Below are 9,754 nucleotides of genomic sequence, written 5' to 3'. Positions count from 1 at the left end.
ATTTCATTGTTTATCCTTTATGCCCTGCCTTTCTGAAACCCTTCATTTTTTTCAAAGCTCATCAGTCTGAAAAGCGAGGTGTGCTCTGATTGGCCAGCTATCCAGTGCTTTATGGTTGGCCAAATGCCTCAAGCGTGTGACGGAAATGTTACGCCCCTTACCATACTGTGATGCATGTCCCGGTCTGAACACTGGTGCCACAAGACAAAAACAATAAAACCCATTACAAACGAGCCATTTGTTGCATCCAGTGGGGACATAATAACGGGTTATAATGAGTTATACCGTGTTTTTACGTGTTGCGTTGCATAACCTGCTGGCAACAACAACAACAAAACATTTGAAACCTACATTTGAAATCATTTTTGTTTATTGGTTTTTAAAGGCACTGTATGAAAGATTTAGATTCTACTAAAGCATAAAAATACCATAATATGTTTGCAGATATTTAAGAAACATGCTAAGTTAACATACTTGTTTATCTGAAAAACAATGTTACAGTCAGTTATTTTCCTTTGAAAATGTGCATTCTGGACAAAATGCTGGTCTTTGTTTTGTGAAACTCACCCACTGCCAGTTAACCCAAATGTATTCCAGCCCCCCGGGTTGCCAGTTGGTGGAAAACACAGTATATGGTATTTCATTCATCCTTAAGTGCGCTCATTCCTGTTTGTGTCGCAAATCTGGCAACCTGCGTGCGTCTAGTCTGAGGAGGAGGGGAAAAACCCTCTCCAAATGCAATTCCAAGTTCAACCACTCGGTGTCAATCCTACATATAGCACGTTGAATGTTGCTTTTTTGCGCGAATGTGGACTTTAATTTTGAAGAGGGAACAATTTTTTTTTAAAGGGGTGATATGATGCGATTTCAAGTTTTCCTTTCTCTGTAAAGAGAAGATCTGTAAAGTTGGAAAGTCTCAAACCCAAAGAGATATTCTTTATAAAAATAAAGAGTCATCATCAGTTCTAACACACCCCCACATGTCTATGTCACTATGTGGAAAATCTACATAACACCGCTTAAATGTTCACGCAAAAGAAAAAAGGCATAACTTTTATTCTCACTGTTGCTGAATATTTTGCTTCAGCTGCAATCATGCTGGAGTTTTCTCTTAAAATATGACTTAATTTTTCTGCATTTTGCAATTTGGTTGTGTTTCTTGGAATGCAGTGAATAATAATCACAATGCAGTAAGAAATGTTCCTTTGTTTCCCCCTCTTTCTGTGAGCACAGTGAACACACTCTCTGTTCTCGTGGCTGCCATCCCTGTCTGTGCTGTCCTAGCTCTACAGCCAGTAAGTGATCCCTCAGTCTGGACTTTGTTAGTGTCTTTCTCAATTTGTGCTCTTCTACACAGCTGTTATTCTGCTGGTTTAAAACCTCTTAAATAGAGTTCCATCTTAATTTGTAATTTAGCGGGTGTATGGTAACAAAATGTGGAACTTAAATAAGGGGTCTACATCAGAACACTACATTAACAGTGTTAGTAATTGTGTTTTAGCCACTTTAACCATGACATTTTTGACGTGTCACTAGCTCCATCTGTTGGTGAGTCTTCATAAATGCACCAGGTTTCTTTTAATGCAGAGACTGTTTTTTTACCCCTGTGGACTTAGTGCTGAGTTTGAGCATTGGGATAAAGCACTAAAGTCGCTCAAAAAGTATAATGTTTGGGACAATTCTATGATCTCTCGAATTTCATATGAGAGGGAAGCTTTTTTTGTCTGAAAAATGAAACTATTGAGGTTGCTTAAAGTAGAACTTACTTTTACTTAATATTATTTAAACTTTTCAATACTAACTGCAGATTTTACGTATTAATATATGCATTTTTTTAAATGTATGAACTGATTATGATTTAACATGATACATATGGTACACCATAGAAAAAAATATATATATGAAGGTTTCGTCAAGACTAGTTTTGACAAACATTCTATAAGAGAGCAAGGTTTGAGAATTGTGAAAGCTCAGAAGAAGATCCATGTAGAGTAGACATGAAATAGGCCTATGCATCTTTAATGTGGCTTTTATCAGCTGATGAACTGACGGCACCCATTCACTGAAGAGAATCCATTGGTGAGCAAGTGATGTAATGCAGCATTTCTCCAAATCTGTGCCCTTTAATGAAGCAAACTCATTTTAACAACTTTTTGGGTGAACTGTTCCTTTAAAATACAGACCCGATTCCAAAAAAGTTGGGACACTGTACAAATTGTGAGTAAAAAAGGAATGAACGATTTGCAACTTATTAGGTCAATTTGCAGCATGATTGGGTATAAAAAGAGCCTCTCAGAGTGGCAGTGTCTCTCAGAAGTCAAGATCGGCAGAGGATCACCAATTCCCCCAATGTTACGTTGAAAAATAGTGGCGCAATATCAGAAAGGAGTTTCTCAGAGAAAAATTGCAAAGAGTTTGAAGTTATCATCATCTACAGTGCATAATATCATCCAAAAACTCAGAGAATCTGTAACAATCTCTGTGCGTAAGGGTCAATGCCGGAAAACCATACTGGATGCCTGTGATTTTCTGGCCCTAAGACGGCACTGCATCATATACAGGAATGCTACTGTAATGGAAATCACAACATTGGCTCAGGAATACTTCCAGAAAACATTGTCAGTGAACACAATCCACCGTGCCATTCGCCGTTGCCGCATGAAACTCTATAGGTCAAAAAAGAAGCCATCTAAACATGATCCAGAAGTACAGGTGTTTTCTCTGGGCCAAGGCTCATTTAAAATGGACTGTGGCAAAGTGGAAAACTGTTCTGTTGTCAGACGAATCAAAATTTGAAGTTCTTTTTGGAAAACTTGGACGCCATGTGATCGGGACTAAAGAGGACAAGAAAACCCAAGTTGTTATCAGTGCTCAGTTTAGAAGCCTGCATCTCTGATGGTATGGGGTTGCATGTGTGCCTGTGGAATGGGCAGCTTACACATCTGGAAAGGCACCATCAATGCTGAAAGGTATATCTAAGTTCTAGAACAACATATGCTCCCATACAGACGTCGTCTCTTTCAGGGAAGACCTTGCATTTTCCAACATGACAATGCCAGACCACATACTGCATCAATTACAACATTATGGCTGCGTGGAAGAAGGATCCAGGTACTGAAATAGGCAGCCTGCAGTCCAGATCTTTCACCCATAGAAAACATTTGGCGCATCATAAAGAGGAAGATGTGACAAAGAAGACCTAAGACAGTTGAGCAACTAGACGCATGTATTAGACAAGAATGAGACGACATTCCTGTTCCTAAACTTGAGCAACTTGTCTCCTCAGTCCTCAGACGTTTACAGACTGTTATAAAAAGAAGAGGGGATGCCCTCTCCTTTCCTGTGGCATATTCTAAACAGAGTTCTGTGTGGCGAAAATAGCTCCAGCTGTAAACAAAGCTTACATGTCTGATTTGCTTTTCTTAGAAAGGAATAACAGTATACGCAGTATAATGCCAAAGAAAACATATAGGAGGGAAGACTACAACAGCTAGCAAGAGAATAACTCAGCATTTACACAATGAAGCTTACAGTATATTACAACAAAAGCCAGATCCACTCTAAACTCATTTCCATCTGCAAAGCATGTTAAACACATATAGAACTCATACAATGCAAATCTGTGCGCAATCAGCTTGAGTTAAAAACACCATCCCACCAGACCATTCAAAATATGAAATATACTAAATATAGAAGAAAAAAAAAATTATATATATATATATATATATATATCCCCATTGCTTCACTGATCGTTGCTTCCATGGCGACAACATTGCTGTAACTGTAGCAGCGGTAGGTCAAAGGTTACAAAGATAGCATAGCAATTGAATTTATGGGAGGGCATGTAGGTATCGGGTTTTCTCATTCCCCACCACACCACTTTGTTGAATCTCAAGCTGTCTTTCCTTCCCAGTGCTCTTCACTCTCTCCCTCCTTCATCCAATCAGTGACGATTAACCACAAGTCCCGGCCAGCTTACCATCCTGATGATAACCTCTGCCCTATGCAGATTTCTGTTTGCAAACCTTTATGCAGGAATGTTTTTGGCCACACAATACTGATACACTAAATATGATAAACATTCGGATATCACTGAGAACATACATACCCGATTCCAAAAAAGTTGGGACACCGTACAAATTGTGAATTAAAACAGAATGCGATGTGGAAGTTTCAAATTTCAATATTTTATTCAGAATACAACATAGATGACATAACAAATGTTTCAATTGAGAAAATGTATAATTTTAAGGAAAAAAATACAGTTGAGCAACTAGACGCATGTATTAGACAAGAATGAGACGACATTCCTGTTCCTAAACTTGAGCAACTTGTCTCCTCAGTCCTCAGACGTTTACAGACTGTTATAAAAAGAAGAGGGGATGCCACACAGTGGTAAAAATGCCCTTGTCCCAACTTTTTTGAGATGCGTTGATGCCATGAAATTTAAAATCAACTTATTTTTTTCCTTAAAATTATAAATTTTCTCAATTGAAACATTTGTTATGTCATCTATGTTGTATTCTGAATAAAATATTGAAATTTGAAACTTCCACATCGCATTCTGTTTTAATTCACAATTTGTACGGTGTCCCAACTTTTTTGGAATCGGGTATGTATGTTCTCAGTGATATCCGAATGTTTATCATATTTAGTGTATCAGTATTGTGTGGCCAAAAACATTCCTGCATAAAGGTTTGCAAACAGAAATCTGCATAGGGCAGAGGTTATCATCAGGAAGGTAAGCTGGCCGGGACTTGTGGTTAATCGTCACTGATTGGATGAAGGAGGGAGAGAGTGAAGAGCACTGGGAAGGAAAGACAGCTTGAGAATCAACAAAGTGGTGTGGTGGGGAATGAGAAAACCCGATACCTACATGCCCTCCCATAAATTCAATTGCTGTGCTATCTTTGTAACCTTTGACCTACCGCTGCTACAGTTACAGCAATGTTGTCGCCATGGAAGCAACGATCAGTGAAGCAATGGGGATGACATCATTACACACAATGTCTTGTGTACTGCTCACAAACCCTAAAAGCCTTTCGTACTTTCAAGTTGAGGTTTCTATGCTTATATATATATAATTTTTTTTTTCTTCTATATTTAGTATATTACATATTTTGAATGGTCTGGTGGGATGGTGTTTTTAACTCAAGCTGATTGCGCACAGATTTGCATTGTATGAGTTCTATATGAGTTTAACATGCTTTGCAGATGGAAATGAGTTTAGAGTGGATCTGGCTTTTGTTGTAATATACTGTAAGCTTCATTGTGTAAATGCTGAGTTATTCTCTTGCTAGCTGTTGTAGTCTTCCCTCCTATATGTTTTCTTTGGCATTATACTGCGTATACTGTTATTCCTTTCTAAGAAAAGCAAATCAGACATGTAAGCTTTGTTTACAGCTGGAGCTATTTTCGCCACACAGAACTCTGTTTAGAATATGCCACAGGAAAGGATGATGTCAGAGGACTAACGCTTACTACATCTCCAGAGGGACACGGCACCACAGCTCTCGTCTCATGAGAAATGACCTTACGATGATGAACTGTAGGAACATATGGAATAAAAATATAATTCCATCTTGAAAGATGCCAGATTTGAAGTTAAACACATCTTAATGATCACAAGATGTTAATTGATGAACTTGAGTCATATTGATTACTTATGGATTATTGTTTTATTTATTTTTTTCAGCTGTTTGAACTCTTATTCTGACGGCACCCATTCGCTGCAGAGGATCCATTGGTGTGTAAGTGATCTAATGCTACATTTCCCCAAGCTTTTCCAATGAAAAAATTCTTGGATGGTTTGGGGGTGAGTACATTTTCAGCAAATTTTCATTTTTGGGTAAATAAAATTCCTTTAGGTGTTGTAGCTTTATTCAAATGTACATCCTTTTATGGGTATTACGTGAGATAATATTTTGTCTCTTTATCATTCTAAAGTAATAAGACATTGCATACGTGTAGAGTTTATATGTTCCGTCTGGGGTCTTGTGGTCCCAGGAAAGTCAATTAACTGGTTGAGAAATTAACCTGGGGATCTGCTCCATTATCTGACGTCATGTCATTATTCCTGCAAAAAGACCATCAAAAAAACTTAGAATGAGGACAAATGTCAACTGCTCAGTTGAGTTTGTGTGTGTGTGTGTGTGTGTGAGAGAGAGAGAAAGATAGAGAGAGAGAGAGAGAGAGAGAGAGAGAGATTTTAAAGGAGACATTTGAATACTCCCAGAAGCTATAAGAGAGAAAGTTGTGTGTGTAATTTTGTATGTTTGCATGTCAGCAAATAAACAAGGATTAATTAACTGATACAGATCTTCTTGAACTACTACATAAACAATATGAGCCATCAGAGCAGAACGCATATGTGTCTCAAGATGCCTTTAAATTACACTTACATTTTTTTTATTATTATTATCTGTCGTTACCAGACACTGTAGAAAGTGACATTAGTAACAATGTTTCAGGTATTATGGGATTGCAAATAGGTGTATATTTTACAAATCACAAGTTTATAATTCAAAGAGTAATTTACAGTAATATACCAAATTGAACTATTTAAATATCAAAAGTTTTGCCAGGTATTGTGTTTTTATTAGTACAGTTTTATTTATTTATTGTTTGTTTGTTTTGTTTTGTTATTGAGAATAATATACCTTGTGAGGTAATAAAACATTAATAATCATTGATATTTCCTTTGATACTTATAACTGTAATTGATACATATGATTGGCAAATGGTCATATACTGGTGTGATTCCTCTTTTGCCAGAGCCCTAAATGTGACGGTATTTAACAGTAAAATTACATAGAAAACGATATTTGACCATTTAAAATGTTCACTCATTTAAAGGTTTTCACAAAAGCCTTTAAAAAAATTAATTCAGTAAAAAAACACAAGTATTTTTTACAGTGTAAGATGTGTTAACCAATTTCCTTGGATTCCAACTCTGAATATTTGAACAATATACCAACAACGTGTTTACAAAACCAAACTCAGTGGGCTTTTTATCACAAATGACAAGGAAGACCTTGGCAAACGCTTTACACTAGCGTGGTCTTCAGTATGCAAGCCCTTCACCAAGTGACCATGGCAGCTGTTCCAGCCTCTTGAGCCTTATGCAAAGCCCCACAATTGTCCTCTTATTCCTCTCTCCTCTCTGGGGTATAGCAGACCACCCTCCTAGCAAACATTAGGAATTGCTGATGATGGGGAGAGGGGTTAACTCTAGCCACACCAGGGTGGGGAGCTTCATCTTATACGCCGCCCATTTACAAATAACATATTGTCCATTTAAACAAATACCAGACACCAAAGTTGTTACCCTATCACAGAGGAAAATAGGAGGCACGCTCAGCTGTCTTTTTTTATGGTTTTCATTTTATATGCAGTTTTGTGTTAACATGATTCTGTGTGAAAAACTTGCTCATATTACTATTTAATATTACATCTTTGTTGCCATGGTGACATAATGCCTAAAACTTTACAGCTCTCAGAAAGTTTTTCAAGAAGAATTATTGCAAGTGCATTTTTACATTTCTGCTGTAAAATGCTACAAAGATAGCCTCATTGTCTTTTAAGAGTTTCTTTTTCTAAGTGTTTATGTTTGGCCGTATTCATATGTAAGTGCTTTACAGTAACCTTGATTTTTGCTCCTTTTAAGTCAAATTTTAGTCAATTTATTATTATTATTATTGTAATTAACATGCCACAAATGCCGTCTAATTTAGCTTAACATGTATCGAACCCAGAATATTCCTTTAATGCTGTTCCACAATTTTTCATACTACCTCAAGCATCAAATTAACATGTAGGCCTACTTATGCAGGTGGACTTATAGTCCATGGCATATTATATTTTTTGCAGGATAAATAAAAAAGCCCTTGGAGACAGTATTTAAATATTACCACTCCAGACATTATTTCTAGAAGAGCAAGAGCATGGTGTCAATGGAGGCGCCTGATTGAAATGTGAGCTGCCTGATTCTCTGCCATCATGCTTAGCATTACTGAAAACACCAGTGCTGTGCCAAAGACCGCTGATGGCACCGAAGCACAACTGAGTCACATATGTAAGCAAAGGTTCCCAAAAATAAATGAAAATACCACTGATTTAGAGAGTGGTTCTTCAGGTAGAAATTTACATTTTGTAGAATACTGTTCTTCGATAAGCAGATAGTTTTACAGCACTACTACTACACATTCCCATGGCACAACCATCCAGCTTCAGTTGTGAGGAGGGTGAATGAAGGCTCAGTGGCCCTCCTCCCTCCTCAGCAGTGGGTGAGACTGTTAAGACAGAGGGACTCAAATTGAAAGTATCCCTGACAGCAGTGGGAGACAAGATGAGCACATTAGGAGGCCACATTATCCTTAAACCCAGGTGCACGTTATTAAGCATAAACATTTTCATAAGACATTCATCAGTGTTTGAAAATACATTAGTGACTGTCTAGTCCATTTCTATAAAATAATTGCATAATTAGCCTACACTGCACAGCTGCTAGATATTAATTTATAATCATGTTTTAGCATGTTGTGATTGGAAAGCTTTATTTATGAATTATATTTTGGGCTCGTCTCAGTGCATCTTACATCAAAATTGTTACTTTTTATATTGAAGAAAAAAATGGTGACATGAAAATGCATCCAGTGACGTTACTAATGTAAAAACAATGTCTGATAAGAAGCTATGCAAATAAATAAAGTGAAAATGTGTAAGCTGTAGCTTATTTGATATGACCCTGGCTTGGCACAAATCAACAAAAATATACAAAACATAAATAAGCAATAGACTAACTAATGATGATCGTTTATACCAATTACAAGATAAAAAAGAAAAAAAGAAAAATAAGAAATATATTGGTAATATACGACGACTTTCTGGCATATCAGAACTATTTTATAATTCTGCACATTTCTTGAAATGCACTCTCAACTCACAGTGTTTTCCCAGATTCCACATTCACGTGTAGCTTACTCGCGCCTCACTAAGACATTCTGTCGCCAACCGCGTGACGTAATCTACGCGGGCAGCATTGATACTCCATATGGTCTCCCTCCGCCACCGCGCCCGGATAATATAGTTCCGTGGGCTTTCGTACTCAGAAACACAATAAACTGGATTATTAACGAATAATAAATTGTTTTACATTAATAAATGCCTACTTAAGACGATTCATGTAATTAACAACGTGACATTGAAGGGTTGTATAAGGACTGTCTGAAATAACATTTATTGATTTAGCTGTGCATCTCGTTTGTAGAAAATATGATTGACGATGGATTGTAATTTTCACGTTTTGTTTGTCGTCTTCACGTTGTTACGTACACTTGTGATTGACAAGCTCTACATGCAAAAAGGTCTAACATTGACAGTTTTTGCGCACTTTTTTTTTTGTGAGATTAGAAACATTGTGGATAAACATTTTAGTAAATGAAGATTTGATTCATAACACACCATGTTGCTTTATATTATTTTAGGATTTCTTATAGGCTATATCTGTGTAAGGATATATGTAAAATAAAAATGTATTTATTTATTTATATTTTATAGTAAAAAAATCATAAAATAAAAGTAATTTAAAGTAACTTTGCTTGTTTCTTTTTTCAAGAAAATAATCTAAATCACTTTCAATTTTTTTTTTTTACATTTAACTATTTTATTTGTATATAGGCAACTAAGGCACTTGTGGCGTGTCAGTCAATCAACATGATACTTTCAACAAAATGGGTAGAACGCTCACTGCACC

This window comes from Carassius carassius, chromosome 6, assembly GCF_963082965.1.
Source record: "Carassius carassius chromosome 6, fCarCar2.1, whole genome shotgun sequence".
NCBI classification, from domain to species: domain Eukaryota; kingdom Metazoa; phylum Chordata; class Actinopteri; order Cypriniformes; family Cyprinidae; genus Carassius; species Carassius carassius.
This window is presented reverse-complemented; position numbering follows the sequence as displayed.